This window comes from Rousettus aegyptiacus, unplaced genomic scaffold, assembly GCF_014176215.1.
Source record: "Rousettus aegyptiacus isolate mRouAeg1 unplaced genomic scaffold, mRouAeg1.p scaffold_m13_p_5, whole genome shotgun sequence".
Taxonomy (NCBI): domain Eukaryota; kingdom Metazoa; phylum Chordata; class Mammalia; order Chiroptera; family Pteropodidae; genus Rousettus; species Rousettus aegyptiacus.
This window is the reverse complement of record NW_023416308.1, coordinates 100,358,265-100,372,062: the sequence shown is the minus strand read 5'-3', so window position 1 is coordinate 100,372,062 and position 13,798 is coordinate 100,358,265.

The following is a 13,798-nucleotide window of genomic DNA, read 5'->3' as shown; positions in this document are numbered from 1 at the left end:
CTCAAAGGATTGTTGTGACAAATAAACTCATCGAGGAAGGCACTTGACACAGTCTTGACATATACAGTCATTATTTTATTATTGTTATTGTTATCCCAGCACCTGCCTAGCCCAGTGCTCTGAAAATATGTAAATCAATTATGAGTAAGTGAGTCATCTCTCACCTTATTTTCACAATGGGACACCCGCTCTGCACAGGAATCCTCACTGGGGTGAAAACTCTCTCTTCTTATTCCTGGGTTAAGTCTTACTTTCCACAGAGGAGGTCATCTGCTACAGGAGAACAGGAGCCTCAACAGGACAAACAAGTACAAGACAAATAGAGGCTGGCCTCAATTCCACACTCGAGGTTCCTATTAGGATGTTATGAAAGGTTGTGTGGGGAGGAAGCAAGGTTTATGAACCAAAAAGTCCCATGATGCCTTTCACCTGGCACCACGCTGGGCCATCTTACCCAGCTTCGATTGAGAAAATCAGTTCTTTCTTCTTAATGGCCATTGCCTGCCATGACACTCTCCACCGCATTCCTGAGTCTTGAGCACTTCCTCCACATGAGGAACCTCTCCCAGATATTCCTGCTGCCTGTTAGGCAACATTTTTTGATCAATGTTAAAAGCCTTTCGACCCCTCCCTAAGTACGTCACATGTCCCTATATACTTCAGAGCAACCTGGCAAAGATTACATTCACGAAGCAGTTTGTAAACCTTTAAAGTGGCGGGTGAGGGTGAGGCTTTGACAGCCTGCTTTCTCGTTGTGTTTGATTTGAGGGAGGTGTTTATAGTGGAAGAGAGGACCCTTTGGGCTTCTAAAGAACCTCTTGGTATATGAAACAAGATTCACAAAGGGCTTGAGAATCACTAACCAATCAGGTAGACACTGGATGAAGATAAAGTTTAGAAGGGGAGGGGTCAAGTCTGTTTAACATAGAGTGCATGACTCTGTTTTATTATCTGGTTCCTAATGCATCCTTAGGCTAGCAAAGTTGGCAGAGCACAAAGTTTGAAGCAATCCTCCCTATTGGAATTTACTTATGGGTAATTGATTGATACCTTTAATCTTCAACCAAAAAAAAAAAAAGTTATCATTGCCTTTATGAAGGTTCTTTATATATTTACTTTAAAAATTGCTTTCCCTGATGACTATATATAGCAGAGATCAAGGGTAAGTAAGGACAAAGTGATCTGGACCTAGAGGAGATAAGGCAACAGAAGGCATTCAGGACAGAGCGTTGGTAAAAATCATAAAAAGAATTTCCTACTTTTCATTGTTTTAACATTAAGGATTTAGAACAAATATTTCTACTTTGTTGAATTCCAAACATAATAATAAAAATAGCAAAAACTAACCCTTTTGAATGCTGAATATGTTTTGGATACTTTTCTAAATCCTTTACATGTATAAATTAATTTTATTCGCTCACTTAACAAAATATTTTTTATTATGTATTCACCATCAGGTACTGCTCTAAGTTCTGGGCTTGAACAATGAACAAAGACCTCTGAGATCTCTCCCTTCATGGACCCTTGGGGAAGTTAATAAACAAACAAATAAGCAGATTATCTAGTATGTTAGAAGGTAGGAATCAGTGCTAGTGAGAACAAATTAAGCTGGGCAGATGGACAGAGTTGGGTGTGGAATACTGCAATTCTCGGACATTCAATGAATACCTCACCAAGAAGCTGTCATTTGACCAAAGACTTGAAGGAAGTTTCACAGTTAATAAGACAAAACACAAGTAGTGTTTCCGTTGGGTGTTTTTGCTTGTTTGTTTTTCATTAAACCTCGGACCAACGCCCTAAGCTCCTGTATGAACTCCTACATTTTGTAAAACGATCGAACCAGGGCCAGGTACCAAGTAAGACAAATCCGAAGTCACCTACAGCCCCTGGTCTCATTTTGTGGTGAGTCTAAGAGCTGCTGATTTTCCATGCTACTTGGAGGAACTAGAGATGTGCCTCTGAGGGGGCATTGGCATCATGGACATAGGAAGGAGTTTTCTCTAGAACCTTCTTTTCCAGATGGATAACAATATGTTTCTCTCCTTCTTGTAATTTTCTTATTCCCCGGAGTTAGAACTTCTTATAGATAGAACTGATCTGGATGATAATACTCAGAGGTTCTTTGTGTGAGAAAAGAGCAAAGGAACCAGGCCTCCCAAGGGCTCTCTCTGGGAAGTCTGAGCCCCTGAGCCTGTGAACTGCTCATAATTTTGCTTCTGCCACTTGAGCTGACTTCAAGCTAAGCTGTTGTTTTCTAAGTTCTTTCAGACCCTACTTCCTTGCCTCAAGCCAAACCAGCTTTGAAAGATGTGATATCAGTCTTGCAAACCTTGATTTTCAATCTAAGGGTCCTCTCTCCCTTAAAGCCTTGTTTTAAGGCTTATTTCTAACTCTATGAGTGGAATTTTAAGGATCAAGGAGACAAGAAGCGATTGAGAAAAGTCTCTGGGACATATGTACCTTGATAAGCTTTGAAAATCTTTACATGTGGTGGATCACCTAGGTGTCTTGCTTTCTCTGATTTGCATGATGTGATAGTTTCCCTATCATGATACATAGCAAGATGACCAGTGCCCTGATCCTTTGCATGTAATTGGACAGAACAGAAGTGTTGGAAGCATCCTTGTTTATACAGGGACTGAATGGTGCTGCGCAAATTCACTTTCAGGTTTCTCCTACAGCTCTGTGAGTCAGGGTCAAGTTTAGTTCTTCTCAACCTTTCTACCAATAAGGATTCTTTAAAGAAATTTCTCCATTCTTCATTATTTAGAAGGCTTTCCTTCTCAAACATTTATTTCATAATAATTATATTGCAAATTATTGGGATGGAGTAAAATTCAATAAGTAGCTCAGTATAATAAATAATCTCTTCTTTTTGTCTTTCCAGCACCTTTCTTCCTAGAAATTACTCCATCCTATATGATAGTCAAAAATATGGTTCACTTCTTCCAGCCCTGAGGTGCCAGGAGACCTAGGCTGACCAACTGAGTACCTGACCCTCTTACCCATAATTGTTTTGCAGAAGGTCATTCAACTCAAGCCAATCAGAGTGATCTACAGAAAGTTGTTGGAACTGTCAGGATCTAGTTACTCTTTTTTTTCTGTTGTTACTAGTTGTAAGAATCATGCAAGTTAAGAGCTACAGTAGTTATCTTTGCTGCTATATGAGGAGAGCCTACTTGAGAATAAACCAGTAATCAACACAGACAGATGAAGAGAGGGAAATGGTGACCACATGTCCCAGTTTTCCCAAGCCTGAGGCATTTCCCAGTGAGGAAGCTTCAGTGTCCCAGGTTAACCAAATGGTTGGTCCACCCTAAGACGGAGTCCTGAGGATATCATTTGAACACCTGGATATTGATAGGTCTGGAGACAGTCTGTCTTTGTACTGTTTAGTCATGGGAACCAATAAATTAACTTCTTTGCTTTAGCAGATTGAATGAGGTTTCTATCACTTGCAGTTTCCCGATCCCCAAATAAAAGTGACGTTTCCATTAATCTTTGTTGTTTATTATAGTTTCAATTAGATACAGTCACAAAAGCTCAATGACCACCATTATTTTTAAATTTATGGAATCCTAAGAACTCAGATTACCCAAACTGGAAACCACTGAAATGATTTCACTTTCTCTTTATATAAATGTTGAATTTGAGAGAGAGAAAGAAAGAAAGAAAGAAAGAAAGAAAGAAAGAAAGAAAGAAAGAAAGAAAGAAAGAAAGAAAGAAAGAAAGAGAGAAGGAAAGAGAGAGAAGAAAAGAGAGAGGGAGAGAGGGGGGAAGGTATGGTGGATGGAGGAAAGGAAAGAAGGAAGGATGGAAGAAAGGAAGCAAGGAAGGAAGGGCTCTATTTTTCTTAGCTCTTTGATCTTTGAGAAATTATTTAAACTGTATGTGCCTCAATTTCCTCATTAGTAAAATGGAGACAACGACAGTGCTCTTCCCATAAGATTGCTGGGATGATGAAATGAGATAATAGGTATAAAGTGGTCAGAACAAAACTAGGCACTTAGGAAAGGCTTCACTTGTATAAGTTGTTGCGATTTCTGACAATCCTCTTTAGACAGCAGATGACTCTTGCTTAAGGAAGTAGAAATACGAAATTATAGTATATTTTTTAAAATGTCGTCTGCTAGGTCCTAAGAATGTGAGACTTGATTTTTGTGAAGTCCTCTTACCCCATGTGCTTTGGATATATTAATATTCAAATGAAGAAGACAATAGGAGACAGGATGCGCTCATGCCTTGCTTGAGGGAAGCTTCTTCAATCCTAAGGTCCTAAGGAGTTGAATCCGAAATTAGAATAAAATGTGCTTTCCAGGGGTGTCTTTTTCTGAAAGATGGCATTAAGTAGGTGCTTTGAAAAGAAACTCTCTTGTTCTTGGTGTAAATGCATCAGTGATGCAGTATTATTGCTGGGGTATTTCTGCTTCTAGGATCTAACCCTGTCTCTGCTTTAGCTTTTGGGAATTCTAATACCTTAAAAGCTACCTCTGTTCTGTTTTCTTGGACATTTGCCAAGCTAATCTCCCAACATTGGAGAGTATTATGAAAGTTAAGCTGCATGAAAAGGAATAATAATTTTGTTCTACCTGTAAGGCTTAGGGTCAGTACTGCCTTTATATATTTGTGTGTTTTTTTTGGCAGCTGCCAAATAGTTTTTCTAGCCACCACGACTTTGCCCCCACCTTACCACATCATTGAGCTATTTATTCAATTTAGTTAGGTTAGCTGAAGAACTGTGCCAAAAATTGCTATTAGGAAGCTAATCTTATTTACCCCAAAGCAACTAAAGAATGCTCAAAGTGATTTTCTCTGAATTTTTTTTGACCTTAAAAAAAAACACTCATTTTTACTTCTCTTTTTGAAGCAAGATGAGAAAATAAAGTTCCAAAGAGGTTAAGTCAGTTACAGTCGATGATAGGGTCATCACAAAATCCACCACACTCTTCTTCATTTCTCAGATATTAAGACTCGAATTTAACTTAAAAAAGAATAATGAGGTAAATGAGAGTCAAGGTCTATCTTAATAGGAAATCATACTGGAATAAACATTATTTTATGATTCTGTACTATGTGAAATACAGGTGAAGGAATGCAAGGTCCCTTTGGATTATCCTAGATGCAGCCTGGGTGAAGGAGGGGGATCATTACTGCTTGACACAAGAAAAGTTATCCCCTAAGGTGCTTTAAACACCAACACCAAATCCTTTAATTTTTATCCATTTTCAAAAGCTAAAGCAGATTAATAAAGACTGTTGAGCTTCAAGAGTCAGACTGGAGTTGTGTGAGATTCCTTTCCTTTCCTTTCCTTTCCTTTCCTTTCCTTTCCTTTCCTTTCCTTTCCTTTCCTTTCCTTTCCTTTCCTTTCTCTTTTCTTTCTTTTCTTTTCTTTTCTTTTCTTTTCTTTTCTTTTCTTTTCTTTTCTTTTCTTTTTTCTTTTCTTTTCTCTTTTCCTTTCTTTTCTTTTTTTAACACGAAGCCAAAACCTGGCTGGGGCTTTATTCTCCTACTAATGACAGCTCCAACCCATGTCCCTGAGGGCCCAACTCAGATCACGTTTCCCATTTCCGTTTTCTAAATATCCAGTGAGCCAATTTCTGCTGTTATTTCTCCTAGGAGTTGCCGAGATCTGATTTTAAATAGTCTCGCTGTGATGAAAAGGACACTGGCCCACGGATTCAAAGGCCTGGGCATCTTTCTGAAAGCAGTGTCTAGAAGCTTGGAGTTGACAACATACCATTGCCCTGGTTTTCCCAGGACATCTTAGTGTATGGATATAGTTCCAGACTAATTATTATTAGCACTTGTTTTTACTCTCAGGACTGTCCTAATTTTGGCTTTAAAATATGTGGTCATCCTAACACTAGAGTCAAAATGTCTAGACTCAAATCCTAGACCCATTATTTGCATGGTAAGTCACTCCATCATACCACAGTTTCCTCTGCTCTAAAATGAAAATGATGGAAAAATAGGGCCTACCACTGGAACTGTTGTAAAATTTAAATGTGTTCATACCTATAAAATGCTCAGAAGGATGCTCGTCCCATAGCACCTACTATGCCAGGGCGAGCCACTATCGATTTCTTATCGGCAAAACCAGTGGACAGCCCAGCCCCTACGGCAAAACATGTAAATTAAAAATGAAGTTTCTGTCTTCCTTGTATTATAGGGTTATTTTGGGGGGTCTGAGAAAATATTATAGTTAAAATATATGAAGCAATTTATGATTTAAGTCATTATTATTCTGGGAGTATGAGTAATACCAGAGGCAATGGGGTATGGAAGAAAAAGCACTAAACGGGTCATCAGAAGCTATGGATTCTTTCACCTTCTTTCTTTTTTCAAATTACTCTTTAAGATTTTAAATTACTTGAACATTTAAAAATTCTGTTTGTCTCCATATCCCATTCCTGGCCTTCTCTCATCCCGTAGACGATCATGCCAATGTCTTAATCATTTTATAGGTATACATTATGACAAAATAAGTACTGCAGTTTTGTGGTTTTTATGTTAATTGGTTACATATCCAATTCTATTTTGTAATATTTTCATTAAACACTGTGTTTTTAAGGTTCACCCATATTTTCATGTGAACATGTAATCCTTTGCCCATTAGGACGGTTTAATACTCTGCAGTATACACCACCTTTTATCAGTGATGAGGCTGCCCCCAACTATCTGCCACCATGAACAGCAATGCAGTGAACAATTAGTTCATATGTTCTAGCATTGGTCAGTTTTGTTGCTGTAATAAAGACAAAACAAAACGCCTCAGTGGCTTATAACCACCAAGATTCCTTTCTTGTTTATACCACGTGTTGCAGCTGGTGGCAACAGGCCCCCTCCTGTTCCATGTGTCTTCCTTCCAGGATCCAGGCTGAATGAAGTCTTTATTTGGGACAAGCCCTACTTCCAGCAAAGAAAAAAGAGCAAGAGCGCTAGAGGGAACATGCAATGATGGCATTTGAAGCTCTGCTCGAATTGGCATACGTCACTTCCACTCCTGTTTCATTGGGCAAAGCGAGTCACATGGCCAAGTCCGACGTGGGGCGGAAAAGCGCAGCCTCTTACAGGCAGGCGCTGAAAATCATATGGAGACGGGTGGAGGCACATAGGCCTTTCATTAGGAGAGGAGAGAGAGTAATTGCAAAGTATAACACTCCTTCTAGAGCTCTAGTAAGAATTTTTTGGGACTGATGCCCACAAGTGGGATTACTGGGCCATAGAAGATACATATTCTTAATTTTATTAAATAACCCAGATTAAATAGTTCAAATACATTCTCATCAGTGTAGATTAGCATATGTGGGTTCCTTATCCCTATATCACACCAACATTTGCATTACACAGCTTTCTAATTTTTTAATCTAATAGACTTAAAGGGATATTTTATATTGCTTTAATTTTCATTTATTAATTACTAATGACTTTGAGCATGTCTTCATTTATCTATTAACTTTTTAGGTTTCTTATTCTGCAATTATCCATAAGTAGTCTTTTTCCATTTTCCTGCAGGATTGCTCTCCTCTTCTAGTTGAGTAGCAGGATATCATATAAGCTACATATAAATGTCCTTCAATTTTAGATATTACAAAAATCTTATCTTTCCTGCTATCTCTCTAGTAACTTAGTCTTTTGTTGAAAAGAAATCATTATTTCTGTTCAGAAAATCTTTCCCTACCCCTAGATCACAAAGATGTTTCAATTTTTTCCCCTATTATTTGATATTTCATCTTTCACAGTTAGATTTTTAATTCATCTGGAACTTCTTTAGGTAGGGATCTTGTTTTATTTTTCTTCAAACACTAAGACAGTTTCCTCTAAACAATCTGGTCTTTCTCCATAGAATTGCAGGGCCCCCTCTGCCACACATTAGGCTCCAAATATACGTGGGTCTGATCTTGCCTCTCTATGATGTTTCATGGATCTGTTTCTCTGTTCCTGCACCAATACTATCACCTTGTAATACATCTCAGTGACTGACAAGGCATTCTCCACTTCTCTTTTAAAGTTGACTTAGCTATTCATAGCTCTCTCTTCCCTCAAAGACATTTTAAAATCCACTTTCCAAGTTCCTCAAAAAGCCCAACTGGTACTTGATTGCATTTAATTTATGAATTAATCTGGGAATAATCATTACCATTATGTAAGATCGCCCATTCGAGAGTGTAGAATACCTCCAATCTCCACTTATTCAGATCAGTTTTTATGTTTCTCATTAGAATTGTAAAGTTGTCTCCATAGAAGTCATGTGTATTCTAGGTTAAATAATTTCTAGGTACCCTATTATGTTTGTTGCTCCTGGGCACACACCTTAATTTGGGTTGATTCAGATTCTAGGTTTTGCTCTGTCACTGATTATGCTGTATGATTTCACTGCTTTTTGATGTGAGTTTCCCTACTCATTAAAAGATCAAATTAAAGTCGAACCATCAGATAATGGTCCCATAGATAATAATAACAAGGACAAACCCAGATTAAAATATCAAAATGTGCCAGTCTTTGCAGAGGGAGGTGACTACCTCCATAGCACTTAGCATGCCTGGTGCATCGTAAACACTCAATAAATGTTAGCAACCACTGTTATCATGCCTATTTAAAATTGAGGAAGTGGAGGAGAAGTAACTTTCCCAGGTTCACCCAGCTAATAAGTGGCTGAATTTAAATGGAAGAAGCATGAAAACCTGCAGGTGAAACTCCTGGGAAGCAATGATATATCCTACTATAGTCAGCCCTACAGCCTCGGAAGATTTGGGTTATCAGCTCCAAACTGCCTGTCAATGGGCTGGTTATCTTGACTGCCAGAGCTCATGCCAAGCTCCTGAATACCAGAGGCCATAAGAAATGTCAAGGGCTTCATTGAACACATGGCTGCTAGAGTTACCATCAGCCTGAGCCGCATGCGTTTACTTTTGCAGAACATCATTTTTCCTAGAAGTCTGTTGTGTTCCTGGATGCCCCTGGCTGATATTGGAGTCAGATAACAATCCAGGAAGGCAGCTGATGTTCGCAGGACAGGAAGTGGGTGCCATTTAGCCAGCTGGGTGAGAATCAATACTTCTCTCAGACTGCACATGGCGATTGACATGGGGATGGTGGAAATCTCTGAGGAAGTCACGCTTATCACCCCAGCAGCCAGGGCAGGTAGTCCTGAAGCTTGTGAAGGCCCAGCCTGTAGCCAGGAATGAGAAGAGAAAGTGGTGAGAGCCTCTGGGTGGGTCTTTCTGCTTCCAAGTTTTAGCCCCTCTGTCAAGACCCTTTCAACTGCAAGTGATAAGATCCCAACTCCAATTAGTTTAATAAAAACTAACTTAAACTGGCTTAAATAAAAACAGCAAGTTATTGGCTTAAATAACTCCTGGATGGTTTTGGATCAATTGGATCCAGGATGTTAGAATTATTTTACCAGTCTCTTTCTCATCTCCCTTCCTCCTACCCCTCCCCCTTCTTCATTCCCTCCACCATTCTTTAAACAACCTCTCTCTGAAGGAGGAAATTATGGCTCCTGGAGGCTCCAGGTTTATATCTTCCTTAGGTTGGAGTTTTTCATTCAGCATCCACAACAATCCCTATAAAGTACTCTGTTTCTGCTTGGATCAAGGGTTCATATGTAGAAAATGAAAGATTGGACCATGTAATTGGCAGAGCTGTAGAGTATGAAAAGAATATTTCCCCACAGGAAGTTATGAGGGTCCAAAGGAAAAAAGGAAATGGTAGTTCATTGCTCTCTTTACATTAATCACGGAGCTAGTGGGCGTGCAGAGCCCTAGCCGACTCCATGACCTGTTCTGTATCATTCCCTGCCATCCTCACCTCCTCATCCATCCTGTGGTCTAGACACTGGAATATGTGCTATTCAAATCATGTAACACCTTTTTCTTCACATCTCTGGACCTCCATGCTTGCCGTTCTTCTTCCTTAATACCTTTCTTTTACAATGTGATCAGCTCCTTCCTAGAACTTTCTCTGACCCTCCCAGGCAAATGAAATACCTTCCTTCCAGCAATATGTGTCTATTTATCTTCTTGTATAGTAGTCAAAATTTTGAAGAAGTTCTTAGTGATCTCCAGATTAAACCTGAAGTTATGGGAGCAGGAATTAATTTGTATCCTATTGATCTTTGTATGAGTGAATGTGGCTCTATAGTAGATACTGTTGTTTGTTCACTCAATATCCACCCCCTTTTTCCTTGCTTCTGTTGCCCGGCTAACTATTGACTTTCTCAGCCTTCCTGATGGCCAGGTTCTGACCCCTGAGATCTACTGGGAGACATCTTCTGGGGTGGGACAAATTTCTGAAATAGTTTTTGCTTCTTTGTTAGGAGAGATCAAATGAAGTTGGCACCACCTTTTTCTCTATCTTTCCTGCCTTTGTTCACTTGATTTTGGGGACTGTTACAGCCATCTTGCAAACGAAAGGAAAAGGTCAAATCTTGACGACTAAAATTCTGAACCACCTTCCTGCAAACACCTTCCTTTGGATATTATGTCAAGGCAGTTTTTCCCCATCACTCTGGTTTCTCCTTCATTTGGAAGACTTCAGATTGCATAATACTCTCAGTTTTGTGAAAGTTATTGTGGAATAGGGAATTAGGATGGTAGTACCCAATTTGACTCCAAAGTCTGAAAAGTTGTGTGGTGCCTAAAAGGCACATGTATTTTTTTAGTGAGTATTTGTGGTTATTTAAGAATTAAACTTTTATTTCAAAGTATGTGTATTATTTTTTCTAAAAGCTACTCAGTTGTTAGTACATAAATGCTTATTAAGTTGTATGGAACTCATCACTTAATAATAGAATTGCAACATATTGTGTTTGGCTTATGATGCTATGAAAAGTTTACTGAGAAACTAAAGGTGCCTTCCTGAGAAAGTTTGGAAACATCTAATTTAAGAAATAAATGAATAAACATAAAGTTTACATATGCAGAGTGGAATGAAGAGGTCATTTGAAGAATAGTAGAGGAATTCATATTTATTCTTTCTCTTAAAAGAAGACCTGGATGATTCTCCTTTTTCAAAATGCCAGATTACTTCTGGTTTCATCGATGCCTCATTTTCCCCACTCTCATAGATTTCTGAGAAGCACACCTCCTTCATGAAGCCTCCTGTGACTAAGAAAAAGTCATATGATCTTATATCTTTCTCCTGATTTCTTCAAACTCAAAAACACAATCTCTCTGCCTGAGCAGAATGATAGGCTATATTAGTGACTTCAACTCCCGTGACTGTATGTTTTCCTATTTCTCTAGTATGGAGAGTCTTTGTTTCGGACGGAACACTCTGAGGAGTGCTTGAACCAACAGAAAGCCAAACTCATTTATAAAACGTCAACAACTATTTATTAACAACTTACTGTGCATCAATCATATCCTTTCTGATGACTAGTTAGCCAAGGATGGCCCTTGCCTTCACTTTGGCAGCCAGGGCTGTCCCGTAGGCTGTGTATGCCATGCCCCGTACCATTCCAGGGGTGTGACACAGATGGCAAAGGCAGTGGTATGTCCTGGGAGTTGAGCATCACAGCAGCTCTGCTGACAGCTCTTGCTGTTCAATTTCTAGTGAATATGGAATTATTAAAGACCATTGAATACAGCAATTTAAAGCTTGGGCTTTGGTTCCAAACCCCAGCTCAGTCATTTACCTTAAATTCAACTCAATTCTCTGAGCTTCTTTTTCCTCCTTGGAAAACAGGATTTCTGGAGCCTCAGAGGATTATTGTGAAGATTAAATAAAGTAACATATATTTAACAAGCTCTCAGCACCACAGTTGGTACCCAGAAAGGACTTGATAAATGTTAGCAATTATTATCCTCATTATTGATACATATTTGGCCAAATTCCTATGCTGGGGAGGGGTTTTTTGTGAGCAGGATTGGCTCAAGATAAGAGCATAACCTTCTCTCTTATCAGGATGAGTCTGTTCACTGCTCCATCCCTAGCCCAGTCCAGGGCCCAGCACACAATAGGTGGTTGATAAATTTATTAAGTCTTACATTTTCATAGTTCTTTATACTTTTTAAAACATGACCACAACTGAAGTGATGGCTGTACTGATAAATTTTTGGCTTTATATGCATTATTTCACTTAATACTCGGCACAGTCTTTGAGCCCCATATTATGGGTAAGGAGACTGAGGCTTCAAGAGGCTAAGTTACTTTCTCAGGGTCACCCAGATAGCAAGTGACTGAACTCGCTAGTGATTGAATAAGAATAGCTCACCATTTAGTTAATAATCATCCAACTTCAATTGTGTGGCAGTCAGAGCTAAGGACTAGGGTTCAGAGTTTCAGAGGATAGGAGGCAAAGATATCATCCTAGGAGTATGGAAACAGTTTATTTTTCTTGATGTCTCAACAAAGTTGTTCTGCTGTAGCTTTATGCTGGAACATCTTCCAGTCAAACCTAAAAGTGAAAGAAAAGAAAAGAAAAGAAAAGAAAAGAAAAGAAAAGAAAAGAAAAGAAAAGAAAAGAAAAGAAAAGAAAAGAAAAAAGAAAAGAAACTCATGTTCTTTGTACAATATCTCGGGGTGGGGGTTCCATATGTAAAACTAGCATTGTGATTGTACAGTGAGCTAAATCCAGACAAGTGAAGCATTTAGCCAAGACCACTCAGTGTATTATGACATCGGCCAGGCTTGGGCCAGGAGCCCAGCCTGACCCAAGCGCCAAGATGTGGAGAGCTGAAGAACAACATAGGCACTGAAATCAGACAGGCTGGGTCTGAGTTCTGGTTCCACCACTTATAAGCTTGAGTAAGTCCCGTAACCAGCCTGAGATTTAGTTTCCTCAGATAATAAAAGTAAGTAATTCACAACATGGATGAATTTCACAGGTATCATACTGAGTGAAAGAAGCCAGAATAAAAGGATGCAAACTACATGGTTCCATTTATAGGACATCCCAGAAAAGGACATGAAACAGATTAGTGAGACATCTGGATGTGCAAGGACAGGGATGACTAAAAAGGGGCATAAACATACTTCCCGGAGTAATGGCAATGTTTGATGCTGTGGTTATAGATATGCACATATTTGTCAAAACGCACCATATTATACACTTAAAAAGTGTGAATTCTACTGTATTTATATTATACCTTGATTAAACTAACATATGAAAAATGAATAGCTCATGGGTTCTTATCTCTGTTAGATTAAATGATACCTATGAGGCACTTGGAGCAGCACCCGGGAGAGAGTCGGCTTAGGCGTACAACTGATCTTCTTTCCAAATCAGCTCATTCAAGTATGCACATCTCTGAAAGTCAGCAAGACTTCTGCAGAATACTTGATGAAAAAAATGGAAAATTTCCTCATGAATTCCTAAGTTTTGGTACTTATCGCTTAATAGAAGATGACAAAGGAAATACTAAATTCATCGCGGCAATTATATAATCTCCTAATGCATCATTAAAAGACCAGCACATATCATCAAAGTAAAACATAAAAACAGGTAATGAATTAAAATGGCAGTTTAATACTTAGCGTCTTCTGGCTATGCATATATAAGTATTTACTTATGAGGTTGAAAAAAGATCTTGGGCCAGTCAAATATGTAGGCTCCTCTCTCCCTTTTCCCAAAATTAGCCTAAAGTTCTTGATTTCTGAAACTTCTGAAATTGCTTTTTTTTTTTCCTACAAATTTTGATGTTTACCACTTCAGGCACATAAACCTGACCCGGACACCATAGTGGACTGGGCCTGGGCTATGTTCATCTGTTTATTGACCATGTCCTGTAGCCTCACAAGGATGAGGTCTTGGGACCTGAGGTTGAATTCCACTTCTGCCCTCAACTGCTGC